The sequence below is a fragment of the Chelonia mydas genome, chromosome 14, assembly GCF_015237465.2.
Source record: "Chelonia mydas isolate rCheMyd1 chromosome 14, rCheMyd1.pri.v2, whole genome shotgun sequence".
Taxonomy (NCBI): domain Eukaryota; kingdom Metazoa; phylum Chordata; order Testudines; family Cheloniidae; genus Chelonia; species Chelonia mydas.
The window spans coordinates 37,883,581-37,904,423 of NC_051254.2; the positions used below are offsets into that span (position 1 = coordinate 37,883,581).

General features: G+C 51.1%; 1 protein-coding gene and 1 long non-coding RNA gene across 2 annotated transcripts in view; both read left to right on the forward strand.

Moving 5' to 3' along the window:
• LOC102945778 overlaps positions 1 to 20,843 on the forward strand; it is a 73,353-nt gene that overhangs the window by 46,345 nt on the left and 6,165 nt on the right. The gene's annotated exons all lie outside the window — the stretch shown is intronic.
• Positions 567 to 4,001, forward strand: LOC122462867. Its single transcript, XR_006285744.1, has 3 exons — positions 567 to 1,016; positions 1,600 to 1,696; positions 3,779 to 4,001. It is a non-coding gene; the product is annotated as an uncharacterized LOC122462867 (long non-coding RNA).

The window sequence follows — 20,843 nt, forward strand, 5'->3', positions numbered from 1 at the left end:
GATTTACCTGCCCTTGCCCTGCTCCCCTGGCAGTTGCAGTGCACCAGTTGGGGGGGGGGGGAAGCTGGGGGCAGGAATACACAGGCTTTGTGGGAGCGGGGGCAGCAGAGCTGGGGAAGGCTGCAGCACCATTTTGAGGGGGGCGGTTGGCACAAGTAGCCTGGGGAATGGGAGCGGGCAGCTTCACCGGGCTGGTGCGGGTGTGTGTGGAGTGTCACCCACCATCCTGTGCTAATTATTGGGCATTTGGTGGGCACAAGATGGGGGGGTCTATTGGGGGGTCAGCTCCAGGCTGCACCTTGGGTCGGCTGGCGCTGCTTGCATTTACTTCTTCTTTTCTTCTTCTTCTTTTTCTTTTTCTTCTTTTTTTAATAAAAGCTCAGTGCTGTGTGTGTTGGTTTGTCTTGGTTTTGGAGGAAGGGCTGGGAGGAGTATGGGAGGGGCGGGGGGGGGGGGATGGAGAGATATTGCCTGAGGGGGATCCCAGAATGTGTGGGGGAAGGAGTTTTAATGCAGAATGAGGAGGGGGCCCTGGCATTGGCAGTGTGGGGGGTGGACGGTGGAGGCCCTGGCATTGGCCCTTACGAGGTGCATGGGGCCCTGGCTGGGGCCACATGGGGTGGAGGCATAGGGGTCTGGCCGGGGCAGTGTGGGGGCAAGGCTTTTGTTTTGGGTTTTTATTTAGATTTTTTTTCACCATCAGTGCTGGTACATCACCCCCACCCCCAGCCTGCCCCTGCATTCCTGACCTCAGGAAAGTGAAACTACCCTTGTCCCACTGCCCAGAGGGAGCCATGGCTGCAGCGAGCCCCGTGGAAAGTCTCCAGGAGGAAGCGACATGTCCCATCTGTCTGGAGTATTTCACAGGCCCTGTCACTCTGGAGTGTGGGCACAATCTCTGCCGAGCCTGCATCGCCCAGTGCTGGGAGGGACCTGACACAGCCGCCTCCTGCCCTCCGTGCAGAGAAACTGTGCAACAGAGAAACCTCAGGCCCAACAGGCAGCTGGCGAACATGGTAGTTCCCCCCACTAGCCATTCTGAGCCCCAGTCTGTGACCCCCCAGCAGCACCATGTGCCCCGCCCTGTCCTAGCCTGGCTCCCTGCTGCTGGATGTTCTGGCACCGCAGTGGCCTCTGGTGGGTGAACGGTGGAACTACCTCACTTCTCTGGCAGAATGTGGTTTCTTGTGGGGGGAAAATTCTGCAGCCGGAAATGAATTCTGTGTTTCCGCAGTAGCTCAGAATTCCCCCGGGAGTATATATTGCAATGATGACTGTCACTGCATCTAAGTTTTAGCTGCCTAGAAATTTACTGGAATGACACTGTGAGCCCCAAAGCCTGAGTTCTGGGGAGATGTAAGTGTCTTCGAATGGGATCCACAAAAGCCAGCCTACTAGATAGGAAGCTGCCTAACCTAACTGATGGGAAATGCTGACCAGAGGGGCATTGTACAGGGGGGTCTAGGGACCTAATTCAGCTTTGTGGATTGCAGGGCTGTTCCTGTGACTCTCTAGTGCCTGTTGTCTCTTGATAAATTTTCTTCCTGATGTAAAATCCCCAAAATACAGAAAAAACAAAAGCAACTTTTCTCTTCTTAGGATCCAATTTGGAGGGATTTGGAGAGTGCGAAAAAGGAGGGAGATGAGAATAGGGTGTTTAGCAAGAGTGGGAAGAAGGAATATCCAGGAACTCCTGGTAGGTGCCATTGTTACTCACCAATAAATATGCACAGGGATGTTATGAATGCTCAGATCTCTAAGTAACAGGAGAGTAACAGCGAGTTACATGTTCCCCCTGTGAGAGGTTATTTATTGTTTCTTCTGTGCAAAGTAATTTCTGTTCTGGCTTAATGGAAACTAAACAGGGGAAAGGCAAATGGAGGAAATTATATTTGCTTACTGAACAATGGAAAAAGTTTTCTTAAAAATTTGAACAATCTCTGTTAGAGGTTGCTATTCCTCTGTAGCTAAAGGGCTTCATAATTGGAGTTGACATTTTTCACACAACAATGTCTCTCACCTGAAATTGTGGCATCAGCAAAATCAAGGGTTTCCTGGAACTGTTGATTTCACGACATTACCCTAGATTCTGATCAGAAGGCGGAAAATGTAATTTCCAACAGTTGAATCATTTCAATTTCAGTCTAAAATGTCCGTCCACAAAGTCAGTTTCCACATTTCTGCAGAAAATGTTTCAGAATAGTTCATTCCGGGAACATTTTCAGTCCCTTCACATTTCAGTCTGATGCGGAGAGGGAAGTAATTGTGAAAGGTCCAAATTTCACACAACAGGAACATTCTGTTCTCTGACAAACTCTGCCATCACAGTGCCGTTATCAGTCACGGTGGGGTGACAATTTCCCCTTGAGTTTCTCTGCGATCGTCCCAGCAGGAGAGCGTGTGCGGCTCCCTGCCCTCCCGCAAGTGACCTACCCCAGTGACCGTTCTAGGCACTGATCAGAGGGTGACCCTGTGCCTGGTCGTACTCTGCTGCTCCCCCTGGTGTTGGGCGCTGGGAGTGCTCCAGAAGCAGCGTCTACAGGGGACTCTCTTGACTGAGCCTCGGTCACAACCCAAAGGAAGGTCAAAGGTTGAACCCACTGGTTTGCAATGAAACGCTCCCTCCTGCAGGAAAGGGACGATAATTAACTAGCCATTGGAGCAGGGTCCTGCACCTGCATCTTCAACCTCCCTGTGCCAAGGTGATCGAGTCATTGTCACTTTCTCGCTCTGCCCCAGGGACTATTTAATTATTGAGCCAACGTGGAGCAGCTTCATCAGAAGACATTGTGGGAGCCTCACATCAGACTATCCCAGACCCCCATGGTTAGGGCAGTCACCTGAGCGGTGGGACACCTGTGTTCAAACCCTTCCTCCCCGTCAGGCAGAGCAGGGAGTAGAACCTGAGTCTCCCATGTGCCAGGCGAGTGCCCTAACCACTGGGCTCAAAGTTATAAAGGAGCCTCTGCCAGCACCTCCCCTGGATTTTGTCGGGGACCCCATGCAGAAGGGGTGCTCAGTGCACTGCTACAGGATTGGGCCCCACCGACAAGGTAGGCTTTCCATTGCCTGCTTTCTGGTTTGAGGATCCTTCTGGGGTTTACCCATGGGGCAGGTGTCTGGATGCCTAGGGTGAGGCAGCAGTGCTCAAACTCAGGAGCAGAGAAATTTAGGAGCCCTGGGAAATGTTCCCGTAGACGTGTCAGTGCTGAGCGAGTTCAGGCGCCTGCAGAGTTCGAGGCAGCCAGGCAGAGGATTTCTGCATGTCAGGGGGGCGGGAAGAGGTGGGGCAGAGCAGGCCTGGGAAGAGGTGGGGAGGGAGTGAGGCCTTGGGGGAAGGTGTGGAGTGGGGGCAGAGCAGGGGTCAAGCACCCCCAGGGAAATTAGAAAGACGGCGTCTCTGGGCATTGTTATTGGAGAGACTCCGCTAAGCAGCCTGGGGATGCTCATGAGCACAGTCGGCTGCAAGTGACAGAGGCTGAAGGATCCATGTCTCCAGCCTCCCCCTCACGCCTCCCGGAGGCCACTTCTGTTGGCCAAAAATAACTACATGTCACATGTGTGTGACTAATGACTGCAATTCGCAGGCAATACGTTCACCAGCAAAAAACAAAAACAAAATAAAACCCCAGCATCAGTGAGACCCTGTGCCTGAGTCCATCCACCAGAGCTGACAGCATCTGGCTGCCATGAAGCAGCAAGGCTGGCTGGAAGCAAGTTTACAACCTTGTAACCAGTTTGCCTTACACAAGGGTAACAATGTATCTCATCACAATAGGAGTCAGGATCTGTAACAACATTGTACCCAGTTGCTCATGAAGAATCCAGCGGCTTCCCCACCAGCATCTCTGCCCAGCTCGCCTTTCCCATCGCAGCTGCAGCTCCTGGTCTGGCTCCAGAAGGCCACTCCCCAGATTCCCTCTTGATCCTGATCTCAGATCCACTCTGCCACAAACGAGTCCTGACTGCAGAGCCCAGCCACAGGAAACAGCGGCAGTATGAAGGTGTGTGACTGACGTCTACAGATCTCCAGCCATGCATGTGCTGGGTGGGGGGTGGGGGAGGGGAAAGAGCATTGCCAGGCTTCCCTTTAAAGGAAATAATTTCAGCTCACACCGTCCAGCCTCAAAATCTTAGGAATTCCCCAGTGTAATGCATTAAATAGCTGTACGGCAACCCCTGTAACCAGCCACATGTTTGGAAAATGCTCCTTTATTACCACAGCCGGATTTCCATTTCTGGTCCCAGTTGGCTGCTCCCCAGACTCTCCCAGGCCCCCTGTGTCTGTCCCCAGATCCCCTCCTGCAGCCAGACTGGACAAGTGGCCTGAGAGCCTCGGAGACAGGAGTTCTCTGGTTATCCCATCCCCTGTACAGCGCAGGAGCCCCAGTGCCAGCTCCTCTCACACCCGCTGCCATCTGCAAAGAACCAGGAGTCCCCGAGAGCTGGGGAGACTGTGCAGGGAAACAGAAGCAGTAGCCACCAGGCTCAGAACAGATGTGACAGCTGCTCTCTTGGCCAGCCCACCCAGCACCGAACCAGGGACCCCTAGAGCTAAAAGCACAGGCTGCCACAGCTTATGCTAAATATTCAACCTTTATAACTGTAACAGCTCCACACACACACACACACCAGCGGGTTCCCCAGGCACCAGAGAGACATGGGTCTGAAAGAGCCCAATGTCCAGGTACGGAACAGGCAGCAGGAGTCAGCAGCTGTGGTTCTCCCCCTCCTTGCCAGGCTGCTCCATCAGATCCTTCTGTCAGGCAGCGAAACCCCCAGTCGCTTGTTACCCCTTTTTGACCTGAGTGACTAGTCCACAGTTTGGGGCCTTGCAGATGTTCCGGACAAGTTAGTGTCAATTTGGACTCATCACACTTCATTCAAAGGCTCTTTACAGTCCACAGAAAAAGAAATAACATGAGACCACACCCAGAAAGGAAACGCCAAATGATATTCAATCAGTCCATTTCTGAGAAGAAGGAAGTGAAACTAAATTCCTCTCTTGTCTTTTTCCTGCACTAGAAGCCATGGTTGCTGTGAATCCAGCAAAAACACTCCAGGATGAACTGACCTGTCCCATGTGTCTGGGCTATTTTAAAGATCTGGTGTCTCTAGACTGTGATCACAATTTCTGCCAAGCCTGCTGTGATGTTATATGATTATAATATCTCATAAAAATGTGTCACATGGCCAGAAAGGGTTAACTAATCCGTAGGCTGTCATGACCCGTGGTTGCCCTTTAAAGGCTTGTTAGGAAGCTGTGTAAATACTATTTCGGCTCTCCCTTTCAAATCTGCATTGTTAGAACATTAGAGTAGGAGGTGTTTGCTGAGGTCTTGAGATGTAAACAAACAATTCTTATCTGTTACTCTAGCATTGATTCAAGATCAAAAGGGAATATTAACAGTTAGGATGACACTTGATTGTGCTCCAGTGTGACCGCTCTGGACAGCACTTTGAACTCCGATGCACTAGCCAGGTACACAGGAGAAGCCCCGGGAACACTGGAATTTCATTTCCTGTTTGGTCAGCGTGGCGAACTCAGCAGCACAGGTGGCCATGCAGTCCCCCCAGAGTCGCAAACGAGCTCCAGCATGGACCGAACGGGAGACACTGGATCTGATTGCTGTATGGGGAGAAGAGTCTGTGAAGGCCAAACTCTGATGGAAAAGAAGAAATGCTAATATATTTGCCAATGATGGAGAGAGGCATGATGGAGAGAGGGACACACAGCAGTGCCGTGTGAAAGTTAAGGAGCTCAGGCAAGCCGACCAAAAGAGAAGGGAGGCAAACGGTCGGTCCAGGTCAGAGCCCCATACATGCTGCTTCTATGATCAGCTGCATGGCATTCTAGGGGGAGACCCTACCACTACCCCACCACTGTCCGTGGACACCTGCAAGGGGGGAGTCTCACGCAACAGGGAGGAGGATTTTGTGGATGAGGAAGAGGAGGAGGAAGAGGAGAATGCACAGCAGGCAAGCGGTGAATCCGTTCTCCCCGGCAGCCAGGACCTTTTCATCATCCTGGAACCAATACCCTCCCAAGGCGGGATCCCCGACCCTGAAGCTGGAGAAGGCAGCTCTTGTGAGTGCACATTTGTAACTACAGTACAGGGTTTAAAAGCAAGAGTGTTTAATGTTTGATTTGCCCTGAAGAATTGGGATGCATTTGCGGCCACTACAGCTACTGGAAAAGTCTGTTCACATGTCTGGGGATGGAGCAGGAATCCTCCAGGGACATCTCCATGAAGCTCTTCTGGAGGTACTCTGAAAGTCTTTGCAGAAGGTTTCTGGGGAGGGCTGCCTTATTTCGTCCTCCACGGTAGGACACTTCACCATGCCAAGCCAGCAGCAAGTAGTCTGGAATCATTGCAGCACAAAGCATGGCAGCAAATGGTCCTGGGTTTTGGTTGCCTTCAAGCAACATTCAGTCTATATCTTTCTGTGCTAGCCTCAGGAGAGTGATATCATTCTTGGTCACCTGGTTGAAATAGGGGAATTTTTGTAAGGGAACAGTAAAAGGACCCTGTTCATGCTGGGCTGTTTGCACTTGGCTAAAAGGGATCATCCCTGAGAATAGCCATGTGGTGGGTTGGGGGAAGGTGTATACTGCACATCCACCCAAAAACCGCAGCCCCTCCTTTTAAATGTGAAACCCAACCCATTGCTTGCTCTGGGAAAGGAGGGCACTGGAGTTTGAAACCATTCTCACATGTGATGAAGGCGTAAGAAGACAACCCCGTGTACCAAAAGGCTTACCATGGCTGTCTGGAAACCGAATGCTGTTGCCCAGCTGTTTGTGATGTGTCACCATACCGGCAGGTACTCAATATAAAAGGCAAAATGTGACCTAGTACCTAAAGCACATGTGCTGTCTGCTGTGAATTGCTTGATTCACTGTGAAAGAGTCTCCCTTTTCTTCTCAGAAATGTATCATCTTCAATTTTACTCTCCCATTTTATCTCCCCCCATGTGCAAATGTTTCTAGGCTCTCCCTATCATCTCCGTCCCTGAGGTTATCACAGATTAGAAGGCAAAAAAACCCCACTCACAATGACATGTTTTCCGAGCTCATGCAGTCCTCCTGCACTGATAGGGCACAGCTTAATGCATGGAGGCATTCAGTGGCAGAGGCCAGGAAAGCATTAAGTGACCACGAAGAGCGGAGGCAGGATATGATGCTGAGACTAATGGGGGAGCAAACAGACATGATAAAGCGTCTTTTGGGGTACCAAACGGACATGATGAAGCATCTGTTGGAGATGCAGGAAAGCCAAGAAGAGCACCGACTCCCAATAAATGCATTGTACAATGGCATGCCCTCCTCCCCAAGTTCCATATCCTCCTCACCCAGACTCCCAAGAATGTGGGCGCGGGGGAGGCTCCAGGCACTCCACTCCAGAGGATGGCCCAAGCAACAGAAGGCTGTCATTCAAACAGTTTTGATTTTTGTGTGGCTACAATAAGCAATGTGGCCTTGTCCTTTCCTCCTCCCCATCCCACCCCAACCCACCCGGGCTACCTTGTCCGTTATCTCACTTTTTTTAATTAATAAAGAATGCATGGTTACGAAGTGGGGAGGGTGGTTGGCTTACAAGCAATTAAAATCAACAAAGGGGGGTGGGTTTGCATCAAGGAGAAACACATACAACTGTCACACCATAGCCTGGCCAGTCATGAAACTGGTTTTCAAAGCTCTCTGATGAACAGCACGCCCGTCTGTGCTCTTCTAACCGCCCTGGTGTCTGGCTGTTCAAAATCGGACATGAGGCTATTTAACTCAATCTCCCACCCCACCATAAACGTCTCCCCCTTACTCTCACAGATATTATGGACCAGACAGCAAGCAGCAATAACAATGGGAATGTTGGTTGTGCTGAGGTCTAACCTAGTCAGCAAACAGCGCCAGCAAGCTTTTAAATGTCCAAAGGCACATTCTACCACCTTTCTGCACTTGCTCAGCCTATAGTTGAACTGCTCCTTACTGCTGTCCAGGCTGCCTGTGTATGGCTTCATGAGCCATGGGAGCAAGGGGTAGGTTGGGCCTTCAAGGATAACTCTTGGCATGTCAACATCACCAATGGTAATTTTCCAGTCTGGGAAGAAAGTTCCTTCTTCCAGCTTTCCGAAGAGACCGGAGTTCCTAAAGATGCATGCGTCATGCACCTTTCCCGACCATCCCACATTGATGTTGGTGAAACGGCCCTTGTGGTCCACCACTGCCTGCAACACCATTGAGAAGTACCCCTTGTGGTTTATGGACTCTTTGGTAAGCTGGTCTTGTGCCAAGATAGGAATATGCATTCCGTCTATCGTCCCACCACAATTAGGGAACCGCACTGCGACAAAGCCATCCACTATGTCCTGCACGTTTCCCAGAGTCACTACCCTTCTTAGCAGAAGGGTATTGATTACCCTGGCTACTTGGATCACAGCAGCCCCCACGGTAGATTTACCCACTCCAAATTGAGTCCTGACTGTCTGGTGTTGCAAGCTTCCAAAGGGCTATCGCCACTCGCTTCTTTACCGTCAAAGCAGGTCTCATTTTGGTATTGCTGCACTTCAGGTTGGGTGAAAGCAATTTGCAAAGTTCCATGAAAGTGACCTTACGCATGTGAAAGTTTTGAATCCACTGGTCATCATCCCATACCTGCATAACTATGTGGTCCCACAAGTCTGTGCTTGTTTCCCAGGACCAGAATCGGCATTACACTGTGTCAACATGCCCAAATGCCGCCAGCATATGCCAATTGCTACATTCCATGGTGTGAAGCTATTGACATAAACTGGGACCATATAGATCATTGTTGCAACCACGGTTATACATTTGCAGCAAATATTGTACAAAGGTTGTCGTGTGAGGTGTCTATAAAGAGGTTATGATTTGCTGATTATGATTATGCTGTCTGTATGTGTGTATCATTTTTGTTGTTGAAGTCATGTTTATTGGCTATGTACTTGTATCTCAGTGTGTTTTGATTATAAGTAGCCTCAGTAAAGCATTTGGTCAGCTTCTTGAGAAAGAACTGTTCTCAATAAGTGCTCAGTCAAAAAACACTGAACTGACAATGGACTTTGGGAGATACCAATCCACATCTGAGCTTTCCTGGGAACATTCAAACTAACATGTAAACAATGGCATCGGCCTACAAAGAACTGAGTCATGCATGGACATGTGGCTTGCCCATGTGACTCCAGACTCCATCTTGCTGCTGTGATTTCCACAGTAGGAACGGAGGGATGTCCTTCCATATGGCAAGAGCCTATAAAAGGCTTCTGCATCTCCTCCATCTTGTCTTCAGTCCTGCTTCTGAGCTCTGGAGGGACTTTGTTACAAACTGAAGCTCTGAACAAAGGACTGAATGACTCACCCCAGCTGTGGATGCACTCCAGAGACTTGATTTGAACGTGCAGTTTATTCTACAACTGCTACAAGCCTGAACCAAGAACTTTGCCATCACTGTGTGTCATTGATTCCATTTAACCAATTCTAGCTGTCAGCTATATCTTTTTCCTTTTATGAATAAACCTTTAGATGTTAGACTCTAAAGGATTGGCAACAGTGTGATCTGTGGGTAAGATCTGGTATATGTTCCTGGGTCTGGGGCTTGGTCCTTTGGGATCGAGAGAACCTTTTTTCTTTTACTGGGCTATTGGTTTTCATAACCATTCATCCCCATAACGAGTGGCACTGGTGGTGATACTGGGAAACAGGAGTGTCTAAGGGAATTGCGCCTTGTATGACTTCTGGTTAGCCAGTGGGGTAGAATCAAAGTCTTCTCTGTTTGGCTGGTTTGGTTTCCCTTGGTGTGCAAAAAAAACCAAACCCAGCCTTGGGCTGTAACTGCCCTGCTCTAAGCAATTTGCCCTGAATTAATACTCTCAGTTGTGTCCCACCAAAACCAGCATCATTACACATGGCTTCCAGCACGTCTGTGTGCGTGGCCTCCTCACGTCCTTCCTCATGCCGGTGGCTCCTGGCTCGGCTCTGCACATACTGCAGGATAACGTGTGAGGTGTTTGCAATGCTCACAACAGCAGCGTACAGCTGTACGGGCTCCATGCTTGCAGTGGTCTGGGAGGGAGTTAGGGTGTGAGAGGGGGCTTAGGGCTAGGGCTGGGGCAGAGGTTGGAGTGCGGGGCGCTTGTCTAGGGCAGGTCCTGTTTGGGGGCACAGCAGAACTGGCAGGCACCTTGCCTTCCCTGGCCCCGCGCTGCTCCTCCCCGATTGACTCTGAAGCTGCCAGCACAACCCAGACATCCCTGGCTGCAGCCTTGGGAAGTGGGGGCCAGGTGGCTCCACTCGCTGCCCTGCACTTGCCTACAGGCAACGCCCCCGTGCAGCGTGCAGAACCAGCCCCGCCTCCCCAGGCAGGGGCCAGAACGCAGGGGCTTTAGTGGCTACAGTCAGGGGCCCAGGGCTAAAGGGGCCCCGCAAAAGATCTGAAGTTTTGGCGACCCGGAGATCTTTTTGCGGGGGGCCCCTTAGTCTGTGGTCCTGGGCTGCAGACCCTAAAGCCCTTGTGTTCATCCAGCCCTGCCCCTGCCCCATTCCAGCTGCACCAGTCTCTTCCAGTCATTCTCCTTGGACCAATACTGAACTCATCAGCACTGTGTGGGCTGGTTCTGCTGGGGGGAAATACGAGCCAGGGACCCATGTTTGGGTTTTGTCTGACCCTGGGGAGAGGCGTGTCAGCTTGGAGAGCAGGGACAACGGGGACTGCTCCGCACACACGGCTGGACACGCTCAAGTCCACAATGAGCAGCAATCTGCCCCTCCGCACAGGCTCTTTGCTGCTGGAGCTCCCCGCAAATGTTTCCCACCAACGCATTTGCCGCCACAGCTCTAGATTCTGACCCGGGTTGCACCATCGCTCCTTTGACCTGAGCCGTGAGCCAGCATTTGGGACCCGCTAGGTTCTTCCATTGGCAGGAGAAATTGAATATAGTAGTCAGGTATTTCTTTATAATTAACAATGTCCACAAATTCCTGTGCCCTGAACAGGATAGAAACAAACAGCAGCCGGCAGTTTCCTAACTGGGAAATGCACGTCTGCCTTTCCAGGGCTCCCTGTCCCTGAAGCAAGCCCTCGCTCTGTTTCCTGCCAGATTCACACTCACGACTGCTTCTTTTGACTTTCTACCGCACACACACCAAGCATCCCTCAGCCCCTGTGTTTCCTGCTAGCTCCAGGGAAACCCCTCTTAGGCCCGCTCTACACAACACTTAGATTAACCATCAGGAACAGTATCCCCGATAATGTCACGGCAAACCTGGTGGCTGAACTTTGTGATTTTGTCCTCACCCATAACTATTTCACATTTGGGGACAATGTATACCTTCAAATCAGCGGCACTGCTATGGGTACCCCCATGGTCCCACAGTATGCCAACATTTTTATGGATGACTTAGAACAACGCTTCCTCAGCTCTCGTCCCCTAATGCCCCTACTCTACTTGCGCTATATTGGTGACATCTTCATCATCTGGATCCATGGAAAAGAAGCACTTGAGGAATTCCACCATGATTTCAACAATTTCCATCCCACCATCAACCTCAGCCTGGACCAGTCCACACAAGAGATCCACTTCCTGGACACTACGGTGCTAATTAGCGATGGTCACATAAACACCACCCTATACTGGAAACCTACTGACCGCTATTCCTACCTACATGCCCCCAGCTTTCACCCAGATCACACCACAGGATCCATTGTCTACAGCCAAGCTCTACGATACAATCGCATTTGCTCCAACCCCTCAGACAGAGACAAACACCTACAAGATCTCTATCAAGCATTCTTACAACTACAATACCCACCTGCTGAACTGAAGAAACAAATTGACAGAGCCAAAAGAGTACCCGGAAGTCACCTACTACAGGACAGGCCCAACAAAGAAAATAACAGAACGCCACTAGCCATCACCTTCAGCCCCCAACTAAAACCTCTCCAACGCATCATCAAGGATCGACAACCTATCCTGAAGGACGACCCATCACTCTCACAAATCTTGGGAGACAGGCAAGTCCTTGCTTACAGACAGCCCCCAACCTGAAGCAAACACTCACCAGCAACCACACACCACACAACAGAACCACTAACCCAGGAACCTATCCTGGCAACAAAGCCCGTTGCCAACTGTGTCCACATATCTATTCAGGGGACACCATCATAGGCCTAATCAGATCAGCCGCACTATCAGAGGCTCGTTCACCTGCACATCTACCAATGTGATATATGCCATCATGTGCCAGCAATGCCCCTCTGCCATGTACATTGGTCAAACTGGACAGTCTCTACGTAAAAGAGTAAATGGACACAAATCAGATGTCAAGAATTATAACATTCATAAACCAGTCGGAGAACACTTCAATATCTCTGGTCATTCGATTACAGACCTAAAAGTCGCAATATTACAACAAAAAGACTTCAAAAACAGACTCCAACGAGAGACTGCTGAATTGGAATTAATTTACAAACTGGATACAATTAACTTAGGCTTGAATAGAAACTGGGAGTGGATGGGTCATTACACAAAGTAAAACTATTTCACCATGTTTATTTCCCCCACCCCCCAGCCCCCACTGTTCCTCAGACATTCTTGTCAACTGCTGGAAATGGCCCACCTTGATAATCACCACAAAAGGTTTTCTACCCCCGCCCTCCTCCCGCTCTCCTGCTGGTAATAGCGCATCTTAAGTGATCACTCTCCTTACAATATGTATGGTAACACCCATTTTTTCATGTTCTCTGTGTATATAAATCTCCCCACTGTATTTTCCACTGAGTGCACCCGATGAAGTGAGGTGTAGCTCACGAAAGCTTATGCTCAAATAAATTGGTTAGTCTCTAAGGTGCCACAAGTCCTCCTTTTCTTTTTAGATCAACGTAGTGAAGTCCCCCCGGGCTGTGAAGCATTGTGCCTTGAGTGCCACAGCGAGATGGACCTAACCCCTGGTGGAGACAATGGAATTCTGCCGGTGACCTGGCGACGGCCTCTCAGAAAGGGGGATTAACTACAATGATGGAAACACCACTTCCCTCGATGCAGGATGCACCTACACGACGGCCCTTCAGCGACACCGCTGTAGCTCTGCTGTAGTAGTGACTGTAGTGTAAACATACCCTTATTCTTCCTGAGGCCTGGTCTTTACCTACCACATAGGTTGGCCTAGGTGCTGTGCTCAGCGCTGTGAAAACTTTCACACCCTGTGTGACGTAGTTAGGCCGATCTAACCCCTGATGTAGACGCAGATAGGTCAAGGGAAGAATTCCTCTGTCGATCTAACAACTGCCTCTCCCAGAGATGCAGTGTAAACTCACCCTTAGACTGTGATCCAGAAAAGCCAGCACTGTAGTGGGGAAGCCACCTAAGCTAGCCAATGGGAGATGCCAGTGACAGGGGCAGTGCTAAGGCCTCCCTGCACAGAGGTAGACACCTGCTTAGCTGCACACCCCATGGCTGGAGGAGGATGTGGGGGTCCTGTCACATCACCTTCCTTATTGTAGTGCACCACCGCGATGACGAGAGTTATGGATGAGACCAGCTTTCTCTTTAAAACTTGACTATTGTAAGTGCACTGAGATCCACAAAGTCCCTCGGCTTGCCTGGAGATTTGGTGTGCCCTGCGGAGGAGCAGGGTCAGGCTGGGGGCCAAATTGGAGGCCACTTGACGAAGGATTCCCAAGATACGTCTCCCTGGTAAAAAGCTTCTCTAAAAGTGCTTGGCTTCTACCACCATTTGTGTTCACTGATAGAGAAAAGCCCAGAGTGGAGTGTTTTGCTTCAACGTCTACTCGCCACATCAGCATCCTCCAAGTTCTCCGGGTTGTGATCATACACACACACGCCCCTCCATGAGCAGCTCACAGGCACAGGGTACTTCCTGCAAAATTTGCTTTGTCTTTTCAATTCTTTCTGCAGTCTCTGGATCCAGCTCTTCCAGCTGGGCCAGTAGGAGTCGCTCTTGTTCCTCCAGGACATGGTGCAGTTGCTGAAAGTAAGACACAAGTTTCTGCCTTTCAGCTTCTGTCTCTGCCTGTGACATACGACCAGGGAGAGAGCAGAGCAGGGCAGGGACATGGACAGACTCCAGGGATAACTGATAGACGCTTGCATCCATAGGACAGATCATATCATTGGAAGCCCTTGGGCTTTCCTGAGAATGTGCCTTCAGTTCAGTGAGAAATTCCCCCATCACTTGCTGTTCCTGCAGCCCTTCCAATCCTGGATATGCAAAGCAGCTGAAGCCTGAGCCCCGCCGTGTGGGGCTGACATCTGGAGCCACGTTGTGAGGTTGAAGATGAAGCCCTGTTGTGGGGAGATAAAGTCAAAGAGGTCAAATAAAATCGAAAAATCCATGACCTCCATGTTCCACTCATACCAGTGGTTATAATATTTTTTGTGATCTCATGACCCCCCCTACAAAAGTCTTGCAATCCACTTTTGTGTCAGAACCCTCCAGTTTGCAAAACACCAGCTTAGTGGTTAGCGCACTCTCCTGAGAAGTGGGGGACTCTGGTTCAAATAACGCCCCCACCCCCGGCAGGCAGTGGGAGCATAGAGGCTGACTTTTATTTTTCCCTGGGGGTGTACTACCCCCGCTCTGCCCGGAGGCCACACCCCCACTATGCCCCTCCCCTGAGGCCCTGCCCTAGCTCCGCCTCTTCTGACCCACTCCGCCTCCTCCCCTAAGGCGTTGCCCTCTGGCTGCCTCTTCCCGCCCCTGCTCCAAGCCCTCCATCAAAGCCACAGCCAATCTTCAGCTCGCTGCTCTCCGCCCTCCCCCAGGCACCTCCCCCAGCCACCAAACAGCTCATTGGCAGCCCCGCAGAACAGCTGTGGCTGGTGGGTGCTGACCTCCCCTCATATTCGTTCTGTGGGTGTTTGAGCTCCGGAGCACCCCTGGGGTCAGCACGTCTGTTGCTTCCAATCATGGGACCGAGCAATGACCAAGTATAAACAGCGACTTACAATGAGACTTAGCCCACGTCCTGCTGTTAATGGAGAAGTTGATGAGGCCTAAATTTACAGCAGTGGCCTGATTTTGGGGTGTCTCGGTTTATCTCCTCGGAATACAGGACTTCAGGGCGCGTGTTCCACCCGCATACTCAGCTGCAGCCGGAGTCAGTGGGCGCTGCCGGTGCCCAGCCCCTTGGAGAACCAGCCCCTCAGCACTTAGCTCAGTCCCCAAATTTGGACCTTAAATCGAAAGACATTCTTGACATTTGGACCGAGCCCAGCTTTGTGCTCTGGCTCCTGTGCCGGCTAGCGTGGCTGTTTGTGTCTCCTCCCCAGCTGCTGCAGGCACAGGGAGTGCTCCTGGGAGGGGCGGGAGGGAGTGGGGTTGGGGCATGGACAGGCTGGAGGAGGAAGGGGTGGAAAGGGACAGAGGGGTGTGGCCAGAGTGAAGCTGCACCTCTTACACTCTGCACCCTGGCAAAACCCCTTAGGACCATTAAAGCAGGGATGCAGCTCTGGCTGGAGCTTAGGACTTGCCTAGGTGCTGCTAAGGTCTGCATTGGCCCTTGTAGCCACTGAATAGGGAGGCCATTGAACCAGCCCACTCCCTGCCTCAGTTTCCCCATCTATACAATGCCTGTGTGTCTCTTCGCATTATAGTCTATGGAGAACAAGGGCCCCATGGTGCTGAGCTCTGAGCAGGCCCGAAAACCTTACGATTCAGTGTCCCGATCTTGAAAGGTCTCAGCATCCCATTGATGCTAAAGGGATCGGAGTGGGGAAAGTTACAGCCACCCTTTACTGAGAAAAGGGCAGAGCACAAAAATGCCACCCCAGCTGTCTGACTGAATGTCTCGAAGTAACCAGCTGCACACGGTACATCCGACAGCCAGGGGAGAGAAATTACAGGTACTATATGTACCATGCCAGTCTTTTTCCTTTCCGTAACCCTGTACCAAAGCACTGAATCTGCTCTGCTCTGCAATGCTGAGTGAAGACCCGGGTACCTGAGACAGCAGCAGGGGAAAGGTGTTTGAATGATGCTCGCAAACCTCAAGCCACGCGGAGACCAGCAAAAGGGCAGCACTTCACTCAGCTGAGCTGCAATGTCTAGTAACCACGTTGTTAAACTGCTGCAACGCTGGACCCAGGTAACTAGCTGCATCCGCAGCAGCATCTCTGCGCAGCACGGCTTCCCCGCCACAGCTGAATTCCCTCTCCATGTCCCCGATGGCGGCTTCCCAGACTGCCCCAGGCCTCCTCCGTCTGTCCCCAAATCCCCTCCTGCAGTCGCAATGGGCAAGTGGCCTGAGAGGTCTCTGTTTATCCCACACCACGTACCCTGAAGGCCCCTCGTGCGAGCTCCCCTCACACCGGCTGCCCTCGGCCATTGGGCCCCAGCCCTCACCTGCGGGACAGGAGCTTGGTCTCCCTGCAGTCCCTGGTCTCTCTGCTGGGACGGACAAACAGGCAGAAAATGGGAGCAGGCCTTGCTGGGTGTGGTTGTGTGACAGGGTCACCTGCCCCCCTAGGGCCAGGCTGAGATCCCAGCATATTCCACAGGCCCCTGAGCCGCCATCAGATGGACTCTCAGCCTCGGTCCCTGTGGTGGTGGGGGAGGCTCTGGGTCATTGCCCTGGGGGAGCTGCTGGGGGAGGGAGGAGATTTAGCTCCTCACAAACAATTTTAACAGTTCTAAAGCTTCAACTTTTTGAATCTCAGTGTCTCGTGTCATTAAATAGTTCTGATCTGACCAAAATATTGTCTGATCCCCCCAGAATTGATACAGTTTTTCACCAAAGCCTCCAGGGGTGAAATTGGTTGGGTCCTTCCTGCTCAGCAAACAGCCTGAGTCACTTTCAGGCAAGGAAACACCCAGTTGCTGCTGCAGGTGGGGCATAGCGTGAACTCAGGAAACTGAAACTTACCCTGTCCCACTGCCCAGAGGGAGCCATGGCTGCAGAGAGCCCCTTGGAAAGTCTCCAGGAGGAAGCGACATGTCCCGTCTGTCTGGAGTATTTCACACACCCTGTCACTCTGGAGTGTGGGCACAATTTCTGCCGTGCCTGCATTGCCCAGTGCTGGGAGGGACCCGACACAGCCGCCTCCTGCCCTCAGTGCAGAGAAACTGTGCAACAGAGAAACCTCAGGACCAACAGGCAGCTGGCAAATGTCGTAGAAATCGCCAAGCGGCTGAGATTCCAGGCAGCGAAGGGAGCAGAAGGGGGTGGGGTGTGTGAGGAACACCAGGAGGCTCTGAAACTGTTCTGTGAAGAGGATCAAACCCCCATCTGTGTGATCTGCAGAGAGTCCCGGGCTCACCGCGCTCACAGGGTGGTTCCCATACAGGAAGCTGCCCAGGAGTACAAGGTAGGGAGTTGCTGCCCAGTCTAATGTGTAATAACTTTGAATGTTAATGACAACTTAATGGTGTAACCCTGTCATTCAGCTGTGTGTAGCCTTCATTCGGGGAGTTACAAGCTGTGGCTGGTGTTACTGCTTGTATGACAGTGTTTATTGTTATTTGCATCCTCTAGAGACCCCAGATGAGATCTGACCTCGATTGTGGGGGCCTTGCACAAAACCCAGTGAGAGACAATCCCTGCCCCGAGCCATTTACAGTCTAACTGGACAAGACAGACAAAGGGTGGGAGGGGAAACTGAGGCACAGTGAGGGGAAGTGACTTGTCCAAGGTGACTCAGCAGATCAGTGGCAGAGCTGGATATAAAAACCTGGTTTTCCAAGGCCCACTTCAGTGCTCTAACCACTAGCTACTCTGCCCCTTTCAGCAGCACTGAGTAGTGATGAAGTGCAAAGAGTAGGAGGAAAAGACTCCTTGATACAAGTCCTAGGCCCGGCAGGGAGAGGAGGTTTCCCACTGGGATTATGAATTCCTGTCCTGCTCCATGAGGATTAAACTCAGATGCTGCTGGCCTGCACTAGAGGAGATCACTGGGCTGAACACGGTGTGGGACCCCGAGCACCTTCAGTCCACACCCACAAGGGCTCCAGTCAGTGCAGGTCCATGCCACATGCCACTGGGATCAGACTTATCTTCAGCAAAACTAACCCCTGGGCCGTGCGGACCAGTGCCAGTCTGACCTGTTCTCGTGTGTTCGTGGGCAAGGACCAGCCAACGTGGTTCCGTTAGTCCCACCAGGCAGCCCTTTGAAATCTGCCAGAATCCATAAATAAGGATTTCCATAAATAAGGTTTCATTTCCTTGGTGTCTCTGATGTCCTACCTCGAGAAAGACCCACTGTTGTACACAATATTGTTGTAACTGTATTGGTTCTGGGCTATTAGAAAGACAAGGTAGGTGAAGAAATTTCTGCTCATGGCAGCTTCTGTGGTGAACGACAAGCTTTCAAGCTTACACAGAGCTCTTCTTCAGGCCTGGGAAAGAGTATGTTCCCCAGAGCTGAGTTGTGTGTAACTCTTTTACCAACAGGAGCTGGGACAGGAGAAGGTATTGCCTTACCCACCTAGTCAATCTCGGAAGACTGACTGTTATGTAGAATTTTGGGTGGAAAAACACCTCATTCACCCCCTACAACCCTGAAAATAAACCCACCAAATCATTTCTGTTTGTCAGGAAAAAATACAAGCCCATTTGCAGACTCTGAGGGAAGAGAGAGAAAAGCTGCTGGGACTGAAAGTGACTGGAGAGAAGAAAAGCCAGGAGTATCTGGTCGGTGCCTGTTCTTCGCCTGCTGGGACATGGAGCTGGGTGGGATGTTTATTGGTAGATTTCTCTGTGGCCTTGTGTGTGTTTCTCCATGATCATGGGATACTGTGTATGTGTGTGCGTGTGCGTGCGCATATCACAAATGTTCTCTCCCTGGAGAAGGACAACAGCGTCTTCTGCAGGATCTAAGATGCATTTTAAGTAATGAGTTAATTACTACCCCTTTTGGTTTTCACAAAATTTCTCCCAAAACACACTGACTATATCCCAGTAGACATGGAGACAGCCCTTGCAGAGAGATTCGGCCCAAATGGGAAGCTGTAAGAAAATCCCCTCCTTTGTGATCACAGTGTATAGTCAAGTGTCAGGATGTGAAGAATGGTGGGTTTTGAACCTCAGTCCACAGAGACTCTCATTACAACCCGACCGCTCTCCAGAGCCAGCGGGGGAGGGGCTAGTGGAACTCTGGCCCACCAGCGGATCTGCCTACGAAGCTCCTGATTGGAGCAGACGTTCGGCTGCATGAATTACGCCAGCAGGAGTCACGGGAAGTTGTCCAAACAACTGAGTGAACTCCCGATCTGCTGCTGGACTGGACCCTGACTCTGGCTTGGCCCTGGAGTTGTTCCTGACTCAGGTTTGACCTGCAGTACTGCTGTCTGACTTTGGCTTGACCCTTCGCGTGGCTGCCTGACTCCAACTCCAGTCCTGATCCCCCGTGTGACTCCAGACACTGATTCTGGCTCAGCCTTTGGCGTGACTTCTGAGCTCGACTGTAGCCCCAACCCTTGGTGAGATCCTGACTTTGACTCCAGCTCTGACTTCGGCTGTAGTTCCTGACTTCTGACTGCAGCTCTGAGCACTAGGCCTGACGGCTCATGTCCTGGTCTCTACACAGATGTGTTAGAGATTGTAAAGAGACTCTCTCTTGTAAGACTGTATGAAAGGTCATCAGGCTCCATCCATGTTCCTGACCAGCCCTTTCCTTATTTCTTCTAGAAACAGAGAGAAACCGAGAGGCAGAAGATTGTGTCTGAATTTCAGCAACTGCGGCAGCTCCTTGAGGAACAAGAGCGACTCCTGGTGGCCCAGCTGGAAAAGCTGGACAAGGAGATTGTGAAGATACAGAATGAAAATATCACCAAACTCTCAGAGGGGATTTCCCGTCTCAGTCAGCTCATAAGTGAGATGGAGGGGAAGTGTCAGAAGCCAGCAAGTGAATTCCTACAGGTGAGACTGAGCTAGAAACATCCCAAATCCCAACACAGGGACAGGTCAGCTCCTGAAGTACGGGCACCGGGGTCCAGCAGTCAGAGATCTGAGTGTAACTCAGTGTGTGCATTGCTGAAATGTGAATGACTATTGTTCTTTGCAGACTCACAGACACATTGATATTAGAGCTGGAAAAGCCCCATTAACTCAGTGAAACCATGGCCCCGGGGCCAAGGCAGGGCTCATTTTACCTGTATTTGCAAAATCCCTTTCCTGGAATCCCAAGTGTGTGTCAGGTGGTACTGAGATTTTTTTTAATCTCTCTCTCCTCTCTCTCCCCTCTAGGATGTCAGAAGCACCTTGAGTAGGTACGTGGCTCTCTCTCACTCCCACACATACTTGGCAATGCTGGGGAAGAGCATGGAGATAATGTTAGCACTACATCTCCACAGTAACATGTGTGGGGATTTTGGAAACAAATCTCTCAGATAAACTTCATCCTGAGGTTCTCACCCTGGTACAGAAGACTCTGGAATTCTCCATTCAGTGGAAAAGACTGACCTCAAGTTTTTCCTCGAGATGTCACATCCCTGGGGGAGCGGCTGCCTCAGGATTGCGGGGATGGAATATGGGCCTGTCACTACTGGGGCCCTGCTTACCATTCAGCCCAAGGCAGCAGTGGTCAAGAGTCTTTCCCACCTGAGTCTTTCCCAGGATGAGGACTGTTTGGGGACCTGTGTGGAATGAGCTGGGGACGGGGGAGTTGGTGTCTCAGTTTAGTTCCTAGTGGACAGATTTCTACAGCACTTTACATAGAACCTCCTGTCCCTCGGAGCATGGAGGCCAAGGAGTGAATTGGCCATGGAGACTCAATTCCCCTTTTGTCCCCAGAGCTGATCTCACCAGACCAGAGTTGAAGAATATTAAGGAGTCCTTAGAAGGGAAGGTTGTACGGCCATGGGCTGTGTTGCACCT